Raw genomic sequence first — 18,596 nt, 5'->3', positions numbered from 1 at the left:
AAAAGAATTGTAGGGAAAATACTTTTTTGTACTGATGTTTCAAATCCTGCTCCCTCCCAGCAGAGAACTGTGGTAGAACTAATCAAAATGTTTGAGTCCCAATGGGTTTCCAGTATCTCTATGTCAGTGGCATTTGAAATTTAAACATTGTGAATGTTGAAAATTTTATTTGGGGGTAGGTTATGGGTTTTAATCTTTTTTAAGTGGTTTTACTCACAGAAATAAGGTTTGAAGGTCTTTCAGTAGTCTGGGGCCAAAGAAGAAAGGGAATTTATTATTCCCTCTGTACAAGCTGCAGTGGAAATCCTGAGTGGGGCTTTGCTGCACAACCTCAATGCAGTGATGATGATAATAAGTTCCTCCAGTTGTTAAGTACGGCTAATAAAGTTGAAAAACACCTTTTGAAAAATGATTAGGTAGATAATAAAGTATGTCAACTTGAAAATATGCATTCTTCATGTGATGACTGGAGATAGTTTATCACTTTATGAGTGACACATCCATTTATAAATATTTATTCTCTCCGGTGGTACTGATAAATCTTTTGAGCCTATAAGCCCATTGATACATACACAGTAATATCATTTGTCTTTCCAATGCATTTTATTTATTATTGACTAATTGCCTGCCAGATTGTAAATATGATAGGGGTGGCATTGTGCTTTGATTAACTGTATGTTAAAGTACCCAGAGGAATTTAGTTCTAGCTCTGAGCAAAGACATCCAAGGCAATAAATTGTATATTTTGAAATCAGCTATGCAGTATGGAGCTGCAGCACTAGTTAAACAAGCTGAGCAGAGGCATTTTCCAGAGCAGTTTATTTTGATTAATGGGTTCCCAAAAGCCTCTTGCTGCTGTTTACAATGGATTTGCTGTAATATTTACAATAAACTGGAGTAAGTCAAGAGAGTTTTAATGTACTTCGACAGGTTACTTGCACTTCTCAAACCCAGGCCAGGAGTTTGGTGCAAAGTCAAACAGGTAAATGTTTTGTCCTCTTTTTGGTACATGTGGGGATTTTTTTCTTGTTCTTCCTCCTTCAACTCCACTCAGACATTTTCTTAGCTAAATGTTTAAAACTGGCTTAACACATCTTGAGCCATCTCAGTGATGACTGGAGATAATTTATCACATTAGGCCTGACACACCATTTATAAATATTTATTCTCTGTGGTGGCACTGATGAATGGGCTGAGCGGTGTCGGCAGAGCTCGTGGAGCTGCTTCCCTCCGCCTGCTTCTCCTGGAGCACAGGGCTCTGGCACCAGCACCTTCCTGGGCTGGCAGGGACACAGCCCTTCTCTTGATCAACCCCACTTCCAATTAGGGCACTCAGGACCTTGTTAACCAGCTGCTCTTGAGTGTCCCTGTAATGAAATTCAAGGTTTCCGAGCTGCCACAGCAGCAGTTTTGTGCTCTGGGCAGCTCTTGATGCCACCACAAACACACATGCTTGCTCACCTCCTGGTTTTTGTCTCTTGAAGTCATAAGGGACCAATGTCACTGCCCAAATAAAAATCCCTCTGTGGTAGCTGGCTGCCTGAAACATGGTGCAGGATGAGGGGGGTGTTAATGGGGAGATGCTTGCCAGCACTGCCAGCCCCTCCACTCACCCCCTCTTCCCTAAAAAATTGAGCTAGTTTGTCAGGCTGCACTTATGCACCGTGTAATTTGACAGGAATTCTATTGTAATTAGCACCCGCTAATCATTGCCAGCCATGTTAGTTAGCTAATTGTACCTTGGGCATTCAACACCCAGGCAAACCCAAAGCTCACACATCATTTTGTTGAAATAGATGAAATAGCCAAATGTGTGTGTTCTTGTGAGGGATGTGGCTCCCTCTGAGTCCTGCAGGAACATTTCCCTTGGGGACTTCTGGGCCTTCTCCACTGGTCCCATAGCTGGAACCGTGGGCAGGGTGTGCATGGTGCTCTGTAAGCAGGCAGGGCAGGGGGAACTTTGTGGGACTGGGGCAAGAAATCCCCAGGGTTAGAGAGCTCCAGAAGCAAAACTGAAAGCAGCAGCCCTTGACAGATGGACCAAGTTAAGGAGGTATTTGGCATTTCCAACTAGGGGAAATGATCTTGCTCAGCTTTTTTTATTCTGTTTTTAACACTTGTTTCTTTACAAATTAAAGAAACAGGGAGTGCCATCACCAAAGGCTGTGCAGCCCTTCCTCCATGGAGGCAGAATAACCTAACTCTCTTTGATTTCCATTATGCTTTCCAGTGGATCTGAGATGTAATTAATTAATTGATTTTTGCTGCCAGTCCCCTAATTAACACTAAATAAAAATTCATGCCAGGGTTAATAGCTTTAAAGGTTGGAGGCAGGAGCTTCTGCTGCTCAGGTCTGCTGCCCGTCGAGCAGTGCATTTGGGTTATATTCCCTGCCATGCTTTTAATTCCTAATCAATTGAAAGTTAATTTTGTTCTTAACTGAAAGGGAGCCAGAAATAGGTTACTGTTACACAACTGGTTTTGTTTTATGGCCTTACAGGGCAATATTCACAACAGTTATAGGACCACTGGGTAAACTGGGATAGCATGGTAAGGACACGACCCTGGTGTTATACAGTCCCCAAAACAGTGAGATTTATACCTTGTGGTCCCAATGCTTCCCATAAATGCTGCACTCTGCTCTCTAGTGTGCTGGAAAATTACCAACACTTAGTATTTGTATGATGCTTTGAAGCTCTGAAGTGCTGGTTAATTTTATGTGTGGCCAGTGGAATTTTACTTACAAAAAGGTCAGGTTGTTTTTGTCCATTATCTCTTACTAGATAATAAAATTGAAAACTGGACAGAATTATTGAAAATATTGCTTTATGTGTTCATAAAATGAATTATCTGAACCATCTCATTTCCTCTCTAGAGCAGGAATGTTAAACTGCCTCAAATACCTTGACTGAACCTGGGAAAGGTGGGCTCTGGATTTTGGGGGTCCATTAAACCCTTTAAAACATCTCCATGCAAATGATGAGAAATCTGATAAACCTTCTCTAGTTATCTTGAAAAATGGAAGAGAAATAAGAATGAGAGTTTCTATCTGACTGCTGCTTTCACTTTTATGCCCCTGTGGCTGTTTGGCTCAACATCTTCCCTTCCCTGAACATGTGTGGTGCAATCCTAAAGGGTATCAGAGAAACATTCAGAGCCAATATCAAGAGCAGTGAAACACGGCCCTGTTTGACAAAAATGGGGTTTGATAAAAACCTCTGCAGGGTGGCTATGAGATGGTGTATTTACATTCTTTTCTACCAATGAAGAACTTTATGAAGTAGTTCATGCAGGAATGTGTAAGTCCAAGGCAAATGTTCTGTAATTCCAATTGTTGTTCATTGTGTTTGGGCAACCATTTGAGAACATCCATGCTCAGCAGGGCTTTCCCTTCTCCTAGCTTTAGTTAGCAGTACTGTCCTGCTGAAATATGGAAATGTTCATCTTGATAATTTCTCTTGCGTTTTCCACTGCCTTCTGTTCTCCCTTGCCCACCACAGTGTGAGCAGCACCTCAGTGCTCTCAGGGTGCCAGGGCTCAAACTGGTGACATGGCACAAGCAAGGAGGAAACTGAGCTAAAATCCCTGCTGCTGTCTCTTCTTTTTGTCTGTGTTTGGGCATTTGCAGCACTGAGCAGCCTGGAAAGGGAAAGGAGCAAAAAAAGGCAATTTCAAATAAGTGCATAAAATACTTTTTTTTTTTCCCCCAGTCCATCCCTCCTAGATTTTAAAATATTATAGGGATTTTTTAAGCAACAAGGTGTTTGGCGAGCACAGCACGCTCTGTCTGAGCTGGGATCACTGTGGCTAATCCCTGAGCATTCAACTCTGATTTTATCTTTTTGTTATCAACTTTGTTCTTTGATCCAACTGGAGTATCAGTTCTATTCTCTTCCCTTAATGATCTGCTGCTCATTTGCTTCTCTGCTCAAATCCCAAGCTCTGGATACTGCCAGCCTTTAGCCCTGGCCACACTAATACATAATGCAGATGATAAAAGGCAGTGTAACAGAAAAGAGGTCCCAGGGAGAATACAAACCATGACAAAATAAGAAGGAAGCAGATGGTTAGGTATTAAACTGCAGTAATAAAATAACATCTGGCAGAATATCACACACACACACTGATGCCCATCTGAGGAGTGCACTGATTTAAGTAATATGTTTCTCATTTTGGTGCAATTAACACCAAAATTTGCATAGCAAACAGTGGCAGAGCACACAGAAACTTCTTTTGAGAAATGATGTCCAAATATGCCTTTCCTACAAGGAGATTGGGCACAGCAGAGGCTGATGGATTTCTGTAGTGTGGGGTAAAGCAATTAATGAGTCAGTCATCCCTTCCTGCTGGCCAGGGAACCCAGCTCTGTGTACATGCAGCCTGGCAGATGTACTTGTTTGCAGGGCTGGAAATTAAAAGATAAAGGGGGAATAGGACTTGAGCACATGGAGCATCACTCCTCCCCTGGCTATAGAGACTAGGCAGGTCCTTGAAACCCTGCAGAGATAAACCTGGCTGCCTCAGCTCCTCTCCCAAACTTCCCTCTGTGTGAGCTTGGGAAAGAGAAACCTTGGGGCTGCGTTTTCCAAGGCAGCTGAAATCCCTGAGTGGTTTGACAAGGCACAGGCAGCACCAGGCACCCTGCAGGCAGGGAGTGCTGCCTTCACAAGCCGTGGCCTGCCCACAAACTGAGCCCAGGGCCAGCCCAGCCTGATGGAAAAATGTTTATTTTGTGTTGCTGAGCACTTTGGGATGCTGAGGAAGGAGTGTGTGCTGGGGAGGGCACTGGGGGGCAGCAGGGTGGTCAGGACAGGGCTGACATCAGAGCAGAGCTGCTTGGAGCTGTGCTCTTCTTGGAATGGGGCTGATCCATGGAGAAACCCTTCACCAGCAGTGTTCATAACAACTCAGTGACCAAATGTACATAGATATTGTAATGGGGGGTGAGGGGAGCTGTCTGAGGGCTCCCAGAAGGACCCTCTGGCTGTAAATACAGGGACAGCCCTGGGGGACAGCCCTGGGGACACCAGGACACCTGCCCAGCCCTGGGGACACCTCAGCCACCTGCTCACCCTGGGACAGGAGTGTTTGCAGCTCAGGGATGGAGAGCTCCTGCATCTCCTATGTGCTGGGAGTTGTGTCTGAGCTCTTGGGGTGCTCCACAGCAGAATGTGGAGTGTGAACCCTCCTGCAGAACACACAGAACTGCCCTGTGGAAGCACCTGGTAAAGTCAGTGCTTCACTCATCAAAAGCCCATGCAATTAACAGCAGGTAGCAGGTTGCCAGTGACAGAACAGATGCCCTGTGCTCTGCTCCAGCCAAGCAAGCACTGGATTTCCACTGCTCAGGGCTGGGCCACACTGCGGCTTGGCATGGGCTTCAGCATAAATGACATTTCCTCTGGGAAACCTCCAGTCTAGCTTGGAATAAAAGCAGATTTATGTTGGAATTCCCTAGGAAGCAGAGTTCTGAGAGAGAAAAGCATGGGAAGAGCTCAGCCTCCATCTACCTGCTTGTCCCTAGCAGGACAGGTGGGTGGCAAATGTTTATCCTCAGCTCTGCCATCCAGGCAGATTTGACCATTTGAGCTGGGCCTGGCTGCTGGAAAATCCCATACGCAGAATTTTCTCAGTGTAATTGGCTTTTGCAGCTGGCGCAGCATCACCTGTCTGTGCAGGGCAAGCAGGCTGGCCAAGCTGCAGCAGAATTGCAGGCTAGGGAAAGTGGATTCCTTTCTGTTTTGGTGTGTTCAGTGAAAGGCCTGATCTTGCTTCTTTTGAAAATGGTGACAATAGCCCCCATTGATTTCCTTAGAAGAAAGGAGTGGGGACATGTCTAAAGTTCTTCTTCTTTCAACAAAGTGGAATAAAAGAGGGGCTTTCAACACACCTTTATTCCAATTCCTTCTGCCTTTTGTGCAGGGGTTATCTGCTGGAAGCCTGCATTGCCCCATGCACAGAGAGATCCAGATTTTGACAGGAGCCCTGAATGCTATCACATTGGAAGTGAGAATGCAGTGATTTACTTCCCATCAGGGCAGCATTAAGATCATTGGTATCTACTTTCCTATGGCAATATTTACAAGGATGTAAATATGAGGATGCTTTCCTGGCAGCAGATCTAGGGCAGAAAAAGCTGAGAGGTGAAAGCTAGAGGGGTATTTATGGGTGGGAACAGTTATTTGTATTAACTATGAACTACCACAGGACCTCTGAGGAATAAAAGGCAGAATTTTGCAGTTTTAGGGGCTGTGATGTGAACAGCAAGCTTTTTTTTCAGCAGTTAATTGTCTTGAAATCTGATTTCCAAAGGCAGCAGCCTTAATTTCATTTGTTCTTTGCTGGGGATCCCGTGGGAGTGTGAGCTCCAGTCTCCAATAAATCAGGAGAGCAGCATTCACTGTGGGTTGACTCTCAGCTCACTGGGAATCTCTCCTTCCTCCTCAGTGGGCTTTGGGTGGAGTCTTTGATTCTAAAATGGTTAGAATAGCTTTAATTCTTAATTCTAAGGAAGCACTGCTGCCAAAAGCAGGAAATGAAGGAGAGCCCTGCACTCTGCCTGCTCCTGCCCCCAGACCATCTCCTCCAGAGTCCTTGGGGACGTGGCAATTTGACCTATGAGAGCCAGTGCTCACAGGGTGTGCTGGTTCCAGGTATTCCCAACACACCTGGCTGCTCAGGCAGGGCAGGAGAACAAGCCAAGATCCTTCCCAGAACAGCTCCAACCAAATCTGTACAAGCAAATCCCTGACCCAGGGACCCCTGGAGTCAATGAGCTCTTTTGGCTGCAGAATCTCACACTGAGCACATAACCTTTACTTTTGCTGTGCTTCTGCTGGGTTTAACCATTCCACTGTAGTGCAAAATGGGGCTCTGATGGTGCCTGAGGAGCAGGTGGAGGGGTCAATGTGGGAATATTTGCAGAAAAACTGCCTGCTCCAGCTCCTTTTGCCAGCATTTTGCATTTCCCTGAGTTACTTTCTGAAGATAGTGCCATTTCCTATGTGATGCCTGTGTATTTTCCTTGCACTTCTCCTCTTCAGCCTCCCCTCAATGATATTCTGGTGCCTGCCTTCTCCACAGCAATAATAGCTGCAATATATTTAATAGCTACCCACTGCCAGCCTCTCTCAGCCTTCTCCATGGATTCCCCAAGGTACCAGATGCATAATGCATTTCCCAGCTAGAAATCAGACCTCTCCGTGATCTGCCCTCTCAAAAAATTCCCTCCTTCCTGGCAGGTTCCTCAGCTCTGTGGGAATGAGTAGAGGCACACAGAGGTGGTTTCCCTTCTCTGTTTGGCTGTGAAGTGCAAGGTGTGGAGCTACATCAGATGCTGCAGACAAAAAGGCTGCCCCACACCCAAAGCGGTGCCAAAACTTTGTCCCCTCCCTGCAGAGTCCCTGATGGGACACCTCATCCTGTCCCCAGCCATCCCAGCACTAAGGAATGGAGCTGGCTGATGGGAGGGAGATTCTGGTATGAGAAATGGGAAAATGCAAAAAAAACAGTACAGCAAGAGCCTAATTGCAGAAAATCTGTGAAATACTCCCAGAACTAACCCATCTAACTCAGAGTGACCAGCTTTGCCCTCTATCTTAAAAAAAATGCTGGATGTGACAGCCATAGGGGGGGTTACATTTAGCTTGAATGTTAATTTCTTCAGGAAGAAGCGTTTCATTATTTATTTGACTTTCTATACAAGCAAAGAATGATTTAAAGCAATTTGCTCGTATAAATTCCCGCACCTCCTGGTGTCCTTCAGGACAGGCTTGTTTTCAGAGGAAAAACCCATCAAATGACTTGATGAAGGTTTAATATAAAAAAAAAAAAGGAAAAGAAAAGGCCATGGCAGAGCTGGGAAATGAACCCAGGAATGTTGACTTTGAACTACATGAAACCAGTTGCTCTACAGTAGCATGCTTGGTAGTTTTGCTTGGTTTTCAGCCACAGCTTTAAAGTTTGGCCAACAAAGTTAAGAAGTCAGGAAGGGGGTAATTTTTATTCTTCAGATGAGAAGACTGAGAAATCTAAAAGCCTGGTGCTCACAATAACTTATTATTGCTCTTTATTTGATGGAGTGACTCATATAGCACATAGCTCCAGGAGCAGGTTTGGGGAAAGCTATAGCTGAAAACACAGCCAGCTGTAAAAAGCTGGCCATTTCCTACACAGCATCTACTTCAAAGGATAAAATAGATGTCTTCTCTTTTCTGTCCAAAAAGTCACTGCAGAAGCAGCTTTCTTTTGTTATCTCCCAATAAATGTGTCTCTGTAATAGTGGAATTTACTGCTGGGGGTGTGTGTTTCTCACCGCTGCTTCCCCTTACAAAGGAGCTAATCTATCTTGTGCTGGGAGAAGGCAAATGATGTCATGTTTCCTGTATTTCAGCCTCCTTTCCAGCTGCTGCAGAGAGGCAGGGCTCGAGGTAAACACTTCCCTGTGCCTGGGCAGGGTGGGTGCTCCAGGAGCAGAACCACAATCAGGGCATTTCTGGCGCCTCCACGCCAGCCTGGCTTGGCTTTCCCTGCTGTTTCCCCCTCGATGGGCAGCCCTGGCATGAGGGATGGATGGGAGGCAGCATTGCCACCCCTGTGCCCTGCTCTGGTGGGGCTGGAGCTCTGCAGGTCGGGGCACCCTGCCTTGGCACAGCCCCAGAGTTTGCAGAGCACTGCCTGAGCTGGTTCTCCTTCCAGCAGGAGAGCCCTTGACATTCATTAAGGCTAAATCCACTCTCACATTTTAATCAATGAGATGGAAAAACAACAAAACAGCAATGCATAAGCGAGTCTGACTTCTTTTTTTATCTTTTTTTTTTCCCCTCCCCTTTCTATCAGCAGCCTAACAAGCCCAGGGTAACACCAGGCAATTATCACCGATGCAGATTGGCTCATTATGCATGCCAAGGCCCGGCTGGTACCTGCCACATGCAATGACTCAATCCCTGTGCAGGTGCAGGTGCAGCAGGGCCAGGGAGCAGCTCAGCCCATCAGGCATTGCCCTGTGTCAGTGCTGGTGGCATTCCCTGTGCCCTCAGCCCTCCAGGGGGACAAGGATGCTCCATGGTGAGCTGGGACCCTCTGTTCTGGCTGACAGCAGATTCTGCAGGTTTTCTATTAACCCCACTCCAGAGCAGTGCTAAAGGAGAGATGCCATCCAAAGCCTGGCACAGCAGACCTTCCTCTTCCTGTTGGATTTACCACCAACAGTGCTGTCCCTTCCCCAGCACTGCTGCCTGCAGTTTTCCACTCTGTCATTCTGCCCTTTGCCTGTGCACCAGCAGAATATGACTTTCTTCATATATTATACCTTGAGTGCAATGCAAGAAAATAAAAATGAGTAACAGCTTGTTTGCCAGCCCTGGATGGTGCAAAAATTTTGATGAATGGGCAGGCTACTTGCATGAAAAAAGAGCATGAATAATTTGTAATGAATAATATTCGAGTGTTACCTTTTTTTTCCACTCATAAATTGCTTGCAAAATTTCCCCCCCCCCAAGCTGTTAGTTACCAGAGCAAATACAGAGCAGCTTGTTGGAAGCATTTGTTTTCTGCTGCTCTGAGCTGTGGTTAGATGTGCTGGTCACTCTGATGGATGGGGAAACTCATCCTGGCATGTTTCTTCAGGTGACACTTTGTGATTTCCTCAGCTTTGCATATATTTTTTTTGTCACAAGCAATGGCAGATGTTGAAAAAGCTGTTTGTTTGCTACTGTTAGTAATTTATAAATTATTGCTTCCACAGGTCTTAACCAATATTGGAGCTTGACAGAGACCTGGGTTAAGAATGAATTATGTTATGAAAAATAGATGTAGATATTTATGCTGCTGGAGAGGCACAGTTCACCATTTCCCCTCAATTTTTCTGGAGTTTTGCTGTTAAAAAATAACACCCCTGTATTTGTGGAGAAGTTTTGAGGAGGTGGAGGGTGAGGAAGGGAGCAGTGGGGTATGGGTGAGTATGGAGTATGGCATCCTTTATCCTGGTTTTATTAATACAGCAAGCTGCCTCTTCTGACCTGCTCCCTCGTGGAACAGCTGGGAGCTCAATTTCACCCTTCCACCCCCTGCCTGTCCCCAGCTTAGGGCAGGGACACATTGATGTGCCCCAGGGGTAGGATCTGTCTTTTCTGTATTTTCACCTTTCCTCCCACCAGCTCAGTGTGGGACAGGCTGTGGGGAGGTGGGAGAGGTGTCCCCACTCTGTCCCTGTGCATCCCTGCCCAGGCCAAGGACACAGGTCAGCCCTGAGTTGGTTATTTCCATGTGAGCTGCATCTCACCTGACATTTTTCACTTTGAAATTCGGGTCGTTCTTAAGAAAACCTGGGCACAGCTGTGTAACCCTGCCCTGGCCTGGCTTCTCTGGGTGAGCTAAGGCCAGGACAGGATAAAGAATGTGCCAGGGGGGGCAGTGTCTGACCAAGCTGCCCTGCTCCTTGTTCTGGGCATCATGTGGACACTGCAGCCTAAGTTATTTTGGGATCTCTGCCCCACCTCTCCCATTTTCTGGTCCTTTTCCACTGACCTCTTCTAATCAGCTGAGATGCTTTACTGTTTTCTTTTATCCTTGAACTCAAAGGAGTATGAAGGAACAACCTCTCCTCCATGCACATGATTGCATTTTAAACTTTAATAGCTTCCATACCCTTTTCTAGGAGGTGCTCTGCTCAGCTGAAGCTCTGTACATTGCACTCACATTCAGGGAGCAGCCAGAGGATGATGGCAAAGTAGTTTCTGTGTCAGATCTCCTTCTGCATGATGGACAATTCAAATTGAAGCTACACTTTCTAAGCTGAATGTATGTGAGGTTGAGGTTCATCTGATATTTATTGACATTATGCAGCTGTAAAGAAATCTAGTTTGCTTATGAAAAAATTGGAGTGTAATGTAGTTAATGCTAATTAAGAGATATCTTAATAATGCACAGTGATTCCTTAATAGATGCCAAGAGAATAGGCTTAAGGGGAGATAGGGAAACATCCACAGACCTGCATGTGCTCTGTCACAATCCCTCCTCTGAGTGCAGAGGAATGTTTGATTTCTGGGTGTGTGTGTCTGGCAATGGAAACCCAAGCAGCTGAGATTACAACAGTTCTGTCTATCCTAAACTGGATCTGGGATTTTTTGGATATTCCAAGTTTAATGGCTGATTTCCTCTTAGCACCCAAGGAGATGGCTTGGATACACCAGGAATGACCTGGGAAGGATGGTTTGCTGACATGGATCCCAGAATGCAGAAGTTAGAGCCCAAATTGCTTCCTGGCTGTGAGAAAGGTGATCAGCTCCTGCGTGGATGGCTCTGTTAGCAACTTTGATGTTATGAGCTTTGATGGGACAGTAGCTGTTCAAAGTGGGGGGAAAGGATGTGTGAGAAGTCTGCAAAAATCAGAATAAGGGCTTTTAGCTTAGAGATGTTGTCTTTTTCTCCTTTGGTGGAGTTGTTTCTACTCAGAGGTAATTACATCTAGGACAGGATGAGCTGGAATCCAGCTTGCAGAGGGTGAAACAGTGGAGAGGGGAGCTGGTCCCCACAAACCCCTCCAGACCAGCCCTAAGAACTATCTGGCTTTGCTTCCAGCCCCAGCTGAGCTGTCACACCCCAGCCCTCCACAGCTCAGTGCTGCTTCTCCTTTTACAGCTGCTCCCTGATCACATCGAGCACTTCAGCCCCTTGGGTTTGCTTCTGATGTAAATCCATCCAGGAGGGCGTGTTGGGAGCGAGGATGTGAGCTCACCCCACCTACAGTGTGAGAGCCCAGCACAGGCTGAGCAGCAGCAAACGACGCTGTGACCTCTGCTTCCTGTGCCAGCAGAGTTTGCATTGTGCAGCCATGAATGCATAATCCATTGCCACCCACCGGGAAATGCCCTGCCAGCACGGCTCTGACATCCCCAGCACGGAGCTGCAGGGAGAAAGGAGGTGCTGGAAGGAGATTTAAAGACACACAGCCCTGCAGGAGGGATGTGGGAGATGGATTCTGAGTGGGAATGGAGCAATAAATGGAGCAATATGCCTGTTTGGCTGGATTCTTTTCAATATTTTTTTTAATAATGCAAGCATTCAGCACTACTGATGATTTTCAGCACTACTGATGATTTTCCATAATTTCAAACCACCTTTACTTTTTTTTCTTCCACAAACCAGAAGGCAGAAGAGCTGAGCTACCCCTTGAGAAGACATTTCCCATCACAGGTGTTCTGCCAGGTGATCCTGCATCTCTCATTGCTGGAGGAGCTCCTGTGTCACTGCAGGCCTGGGTGAGGATGAGGATGACATTCTTCCAGCGAAGGCAATCCCCCTGTTCAGTGCTTGCTGCAGGACAAGTCAATCCTCTCTGTTTGGAAGCACCCCTGTGTGCACTGAGACCTTGCCTTTGAGAGGTGATAATGTGAAAAACATCCTGCCACGTTTTTCAGTGAAGATCTATTTTGCATTTGTTATCTGGGAGCTGTCCATCATTTCAAGTCACACTGTGACTTCTGGGTGACTCCTCTGTGCTTCTCTCTGGCACTCTGTGCCAGCTTTGTGCCAATAATCTTGGATGACAGTTATGGAGGTCTGAATTCACCCCTCATTTCTGTTATATACTGCCTGTGATTTAAAGCCACTTAAATATATATTGCCTGTGATATAAAGTCACTTAATTGTCTTGTTCCTCATCTGCAACATAATTCTGCATTTTTCCTCCCTGTCATCTGCCTGCTCTCTGTGGATCACATTGTGGTCCAGGCAGGGCTCTCTTGTGTGCTGGAGTCTCAGCAGACTCTCTGGAACCAATAGAGTACTTTAGGGACTAACTTCTGGATTTGGAACATACTTCAGTTTCTCCCAGTTCACTGCTAACCAGACTGAGATCTTCATGAGATTTTCTGCAATATTTAAATCCCAGCTTCTTGACTTCACTGATTTTGTGAGAATCTTGGCTCCTGGGTTCTCTGGATTTTTCTCCTTGTCTTTTAAAAGAACATCACTAGCACCAGTGCAAAAAAAGATCCATCCCCAGATGGCTGGAATCTGCTATGTCTTCAAATACAAAGAAATTTGGGTTGATATCGTGACTTTGCCCAGGCTCAACTCATCAGTCTTGGGAATGGGGATATTCTGTCGTGCAGAACCAGCATTGGAGCCAGGAGAGAAGCTGCTTTTTCTGCTCTAGCTTGGAGCAGAGAGTCCCTTAGAGCTGATATTGTCCGCAAAAACTGAGTCTCAGCAGTTTCCTTTGGACAGCCTGCTGCTGTAGAGTTTGTATCCTAATAAATATTTCTCTTGTTGTTACCTGCTGCTACAAAGCATATATTGAGTATTAAGGAATTCCATCTGGGAAAAGTGATATATACATATTTAATGGAAGTATTTTAGAGCCCATAAAAATCAAACCCTTCTGTTCAGGCATCCCTCTGTGTGCTCCAGAACTGTCACAAGAGTTAAAGCAAGTTATGTAGGCGTGATCTCCTGTATTAAAGGAGCTACATTCATATCTTCCATCCTCAGCCTCCATCTCCTCCTATTCAATTTGCAGTCTAGACTCTTTAAAAATGCCTTGTTATTGCTTGGTTTATTTTTTTTTCCTGTGGGGAAAGGGCACTTATGAGACAATGCTCTCAACTGGAGATTACACAGAGTTGTTGCATGTTGGTGCATGATAACAGGAGAGGTTCCAGCAAGCCCCAATACATAATAACCTGCAAAGGCATAAATTGCATATGATTAAACCTTTGATGGTGGGCTGTTAGGAATTCCCAATGCAGCATGTCATGCTGCCTTTTACATCAGCCCTTACAAGAGCACTCCCAGACTTGGTGGCTCCAAGGGGTTAATTATACATCATGGATTAGAACAATGAAGGATGCTTGTTAATACTCAAATCACTGCATGGCAGCCCTGGGTGACTCCCTCACCACTGGTGCCAATTTGCAACACTCACCTGGGGCAAGACAGGAAAAGATTGTCATTTCTCACCCCTTACCCTCTCCCCCTTCTCCTTGCTGTTTTTTTTTCCTCCCAATCTACAACATCAATTTGTTTGTCAAGGTAGGTGACAGGTGAAAAGCCTACCTGATTATTGGAACTGTAGGGTCAAAAGCAATTGGATCCACCTGCCATGGATGGCAATTTACAGCCACTGCTGGCCCAGTACACTGATCAGGGGCAGGTGAGGCAGGCAGGGGAGCCCTGATGGGAGTGATAAAGCAGGGGCTGATAAAGAGGGGCAGGGAGGGGTCCTGGTTCCTTTCCTGGGGATGAGGTGCCTCATCCCTGGGTTTGCAGTCAAAGCCTTGGCTGGGGAAGCTGGGTGCTGTCCTCTGAGGCACCAAGGAGCTGCTGATTGTTGTCCCCTCCATTTTTTCTTCTGACTCCAGAACTTGACTGCCTTTTATCTGCCAGAAACCAGCACCAACATCAGACAGAAAGGTGAGCTAATGTGTCTGTATAAATGCTAGATACTAAGTGGAGATGTTATGCCATGAGGAACGCTCTTGGAACATCTGAGCTCTGTCTTGTTGCAGAAGACTTTAACAAGCTAAGTTAACATCCATAAACCTGGGATGAAGTTATTCTTTCAGCAGTTGCAAGATTTGTATTTTTGTTCTTCTAAATGATAGCTGGAATAAAATGAAACTCTACTCTCAGGTTCTCCTCCTGCTCTGGGTAAAATCCATGCCATTGTACAATCACAAATCTGAATTTGTGTTCTTTATTTGTCCTGTTAAGCTTTCCTACCTTCAGCCTGAAGGTGCCAGCTGCTCTGAGTTAGTGAGGCTGTCGAAACACCCCAGCAGGTTTTATGCTGGGTGCATCTGGGATGCTCGAGGTGAAGCTGGAGTTGAGCAATTGAGTGATGCAGAAAACCTTGCTAACAAATGTTGCATCCAAGGCTTTTCCTGCTCTCTCCCTTAGAGGGGTGTGAGATTTGTCTGGAGCTCTCCTGCCCTGGCAGAGAGCCCCTCTGCTGCTTGTGCTGATATTTGCTGGCTCTGGACAACAGTGATTTTCCTTGTGCACTTTACAGAGTGGCTCTGTGTGGCTCCAGCAGAATGAATCAAGTCTCAGTGTGTGTGAGCATCCCAGGGAATAGCTGGGAAACAAGAATTAATCTTCTGGAAGCCAAGCTAATTGAGCAGTGATGGTGTTTCTGTGTCCACATCCCCACACAGCCACTAATCCCTGCCAAAACCCTGGCAGAGCCTGTCTCACAGCCTTTGGACAGGCTGAAGGAATGTTTGACGGATTAAGGAAGGGGAAAAAATAAACAAACAAAAAACACCCATCTGGGGGGTAGCATATAGTAAATAAGACTTTGACCTTATCTCAAGTATTTCTGTGCACTGAATCTAGCCAAGGACTCTTGAATAAAACAAACCTGAAGTTTCTAGGTCAAGTAGGTTTTGAGATATGGCTCCAGGATAAATTGTTAGAGGAATATTTCAAAGGCTGAATTGCACCTCATTTTTCAGAGTCCCATATCTCACAAACGCCTTGTCGGATCTGCCACAAACTTTGTCAATAAACTAAACCCTGACTACTGATGGTGTATGCAAAGCTGTGGGCAAAAAAAACTGCAGGAATCTTCACTCTTAGCTTAAGCACCTCCCTTCCAGGATACATCTGCCCCTTCCCTAAATATTGGCAGAGATTTTGGGGTTAATTAAAAAAAAAAATCTGTAAATCCCAAAGTGGCTAGTGCTGAATGGAAAGGCATAGAGCTTGCTGTTTGCAAGTTCTTAATTATGGAAACTTAGTTAAATACCAAGCTTGAAAATAAGTACTTTAAGGTTTCTTTATTTTGTGCATGAACTCCAGGAAAGTAAAAGTAGAGCAAAGGAAAAAGCAAAGGGATTTGAGGCAGGAGCAATGAGTAAGTCTAGGACTTAGTGCTTAGTGTCATCCTCCATAACTGGTATGGATAATTATTATTTTAAATGCTCTCTGGCAAATGCATTTGTGGAAGAAGGGCTTAAAGAAATAAAGAAATCTGTGTTTTTATTTCAGAAGTGTGGATCACCATTTTTTTGCTTGGTTTCCCCCATTTGTACACTTGCAAAGACAAGCCTTTTCCAGTGTCTGCATTTGGATCCATGAGACAGTTATTAATTACTCTGGCACCACTATCCAGTAGCAATGGGGCAATGACCCTGTATTTCCAGTAATTTGTTGTGTGATATTATAAGGATTCAAATTATTTAATCATTTAATAATAGACTAAAGGTCCTTTGGATGTCTATGCTTGTGATTATTATTTCTTTTAGTTCTGCTTGCTTCTAGTCTTCCTAAGGAAATAGAGGAACCATAGATTTTATTTTTCTTTATAACTAGATCCTGCCTGGAGCCCTTCAGTTTTTTGGGGATAAAAATTTCAATTAAGTATCAAAAAATTACCAGTTTCTCAGACTGAGGTATTTAATCTACATTGTTCTGTGTGTGACACTTGTAATAAATTTACAGAGAAATCATTGAGGAAATACCCACTTCTCTGAAACATGAAGGAGGAATTTGGGAGGTTCTCTTTTAAGATCTCAGTAATCTGTTAATATGTTTCAAGTCTACATTTCTAAAGAAACAAAAGTAACTGAGTTGTGGAAGTGTTTTCATGTGCAATTATTTCAGCACTCTGCATTAACTCTCAAATTGAAATCCTATCCATCCTCATTATGCAGATATAATCAATATCAGTAATTTAGAAGTTAGGGAATATCTTCATTAATATCCCCTGTTAAGTGAGCTTTAAAAGTCATTGCATTATTATCCAGCTATTATTTTGTCACAGTATGAGATTTAAAAGTAATTTTTCAGTGTGTTGCTGTGCCTTGCTCACCCGTACCAAGCTGATAAACACCTAAGAAATCAGTGAATAAACAAGCACCACTTTAAATGCTTTTTTTATCAGACATTATTTTTTTTGTGCCTAATAGCAGCACTTCTAAGAAGAGCTATCACTCCACATTTATTTAAAATACTATTGTGGGCTTTTTTTTTAGAAAAATGTGTGTTTCCTTTTCTCCCAGCTGAAGCTGTGGGCTAACCCTGTCACTGCTGATCCCAGTGGTGCTCCAGGTGTGGAGGTGGGACACAAATACCAATACTGGGGATGCTGTGGAGCAGATCCAGGCTATAAAACCACACTGTGGGCAGTTGTTGCTCAGAGCTGGGCTGAGATAAATGTGTGGGTGCTCAGGGCTCTCTCTGTGCTATTGAGGTCCAGCTGTTGCAGGAGTAGAAGTGAAAATCACAAGGGAGGATTGCTGGTGAGGGCTGTGAGCAGCACACTTTGGGTTTGCTGCTGCCACCCAAAAACCCTTCTGGCTCCCCCTGTGCTGCAGCAGTCACAGAGTGACCATATGTGGGGATTGTGCTGTCAGGGTGCATCTGGAACTGATGTGGGAAGCTGTCCTGCACTGCTGGTGAGACCCCAAAGAAACCCCTGATGGAGTGAGTGTGGGGTTTTCAGGAAAGCTCTGCATGAGTGGGACTCCAGTGATGGCCCCATCCATCACAAGTCACAGCTCTTATCTCTGCAGTGCACAAGAGATATGGTTTATTAAAAAGCTCTAGGTGATTATTTGTTTCTCTCCTCCTCTGCATATGTGTCAGGAGTTGCTTGGAGCAAGCTTTGTGTTTCTTGGTGGCATGTGAAACAGTATCTTCCAGGAAACTTCAGAAATATTTTATGAAGTGTAGTAATAAAAATAACCATGTGGTGCAGCCCATGCAAAATAACACTTTTGGCTTGGAGCAGTGTGTGCAGTTTCTGTAGTGCACAATGCTTCCACGAGAAACACTTGCAGATGGATTTCATCTGCCTGGTATTTTAATATCCATTACTCAAGCCCAGAAAGCTTTCCTGGGGTGGGTGTAGGAGCAGTTCCCTGTGACAGACCCTTCCAGCTCGGAGCAGGGCTGGTTTGCCAGGGCTGGCCCTGTCAGGCTGCAGCCAGCCCTGTGCTCCTGGCCCTGCTCCTGCAGATCCCCCAGCAGCCAGGATCAGCCATTAAAGGGGGCTGTGGGGCCCCTCTGCAGGGCTGGAGCTCTGGGCCAGGCTGCTCCTGATGGGATGTGCAGGGCTGTGGGAAAGCTGCTGCAGGCAGAGTGGGAAAATCCTGCAAGGGAGGCTTTGCTTCCTGGGAGGATTGCACCAGAGGGATGGCCTGGACCACCTTTGAAGAGGAAAAGATTAGAATAAACTCAAAATGTATCAGGTCAGATATGGGGTTTGCTTTGCAGCTTGTGCTGCTGTGCCCTGTGAGGAGTTTGTACAGGCTGGATTAAGGATCCTCCTGTGGCAGCAAGGACCAGCTCTTGCTGCTGGTCTTTTGAGGTCTATGAGGTTTGACAGGATCTGAGCAAGGCTAGCATGCCCAAAGGACAAACTGGGCAGTTGTTCAGGGTTGGCATTTCTATATCTGATGAGGGATTGCATGCAAATTACCACTAATAAATACTAATTACTGGGAGAGAACATATTTTGCTTGATTCCTTTCTGGCACCTTGTGCAACTGTGTTTTTATATACCTGCTACTTGAAAGGCTTGATTTAAAAAATAAGAATCCTCTGTAATTACAATGGCTTTATTAAAGGTTGCAGGGCTTGTATGATCT

The 18,596-nt window shown here is 45.2% G+C and overlaps 2 long non-coding RNA genes across 3 annotated transcripts in view; one reads left to right on the top strand and one right to left on the bottom strand.

Moving 5' to 3' along the window:
* Positions 1 to 791: 791 nt before the first annotated feature.
* On the bottom strand, positions 792 to 1,599 carry LOC135454682 (uncharacterized). The gene is made up of 2 exons (XR_010442172.1): positions 1,462 to 1,599; positions 792 to 1,367 (listed from the first exon to the last, which is right to left on the bottom strand). It is a non-coding gene; the product is annotated as an uncharacterized LOC135454682 (long non-coding RNA).
* Positions 1,600 to 14,205: 12,606 nt separating this feature from the next.
* Positions 14,206 to 18,596, top strand: part of LOC135454681 (uncharacterized) — a 76,233-nt gene continuing 71,842 nt past the window's right edge. For both annotated transcript variants that reach the window (XR_010442170.1, XR_010442171.1), the window contains exon 1: positions 14,206 to 14,415. This is a non-coding gene — a long non-coding RNA (uncharacterized LOC135454681). The remainder of the gene's footprint in view (positions 14,416 to 18,596) is intronic.

This window comes from Zonotrichia leucophrys, chromosome 15 (genome assembly GCF_028769735.1).
Source record: "Zonotrichia leucophrys gambelii isolate GWCS_2022_RI chromosome 15, RI_Zleu_2.0, whole genome shotgun sequence".
In the NCBI taxonomy this organism is placed as follows: domain Eukaryota; kingdom Metazoa; phylum Chordata; class Aves; order Passeriformes; family Passerellidae; genus Zonotrichia; species Zonotrichia leucophrys.
The sequence above is the reverse complement of the archived record's forward strand: the minus strand, read 5'-3'. Positions and strand labels throughout refer to the sequence as shown.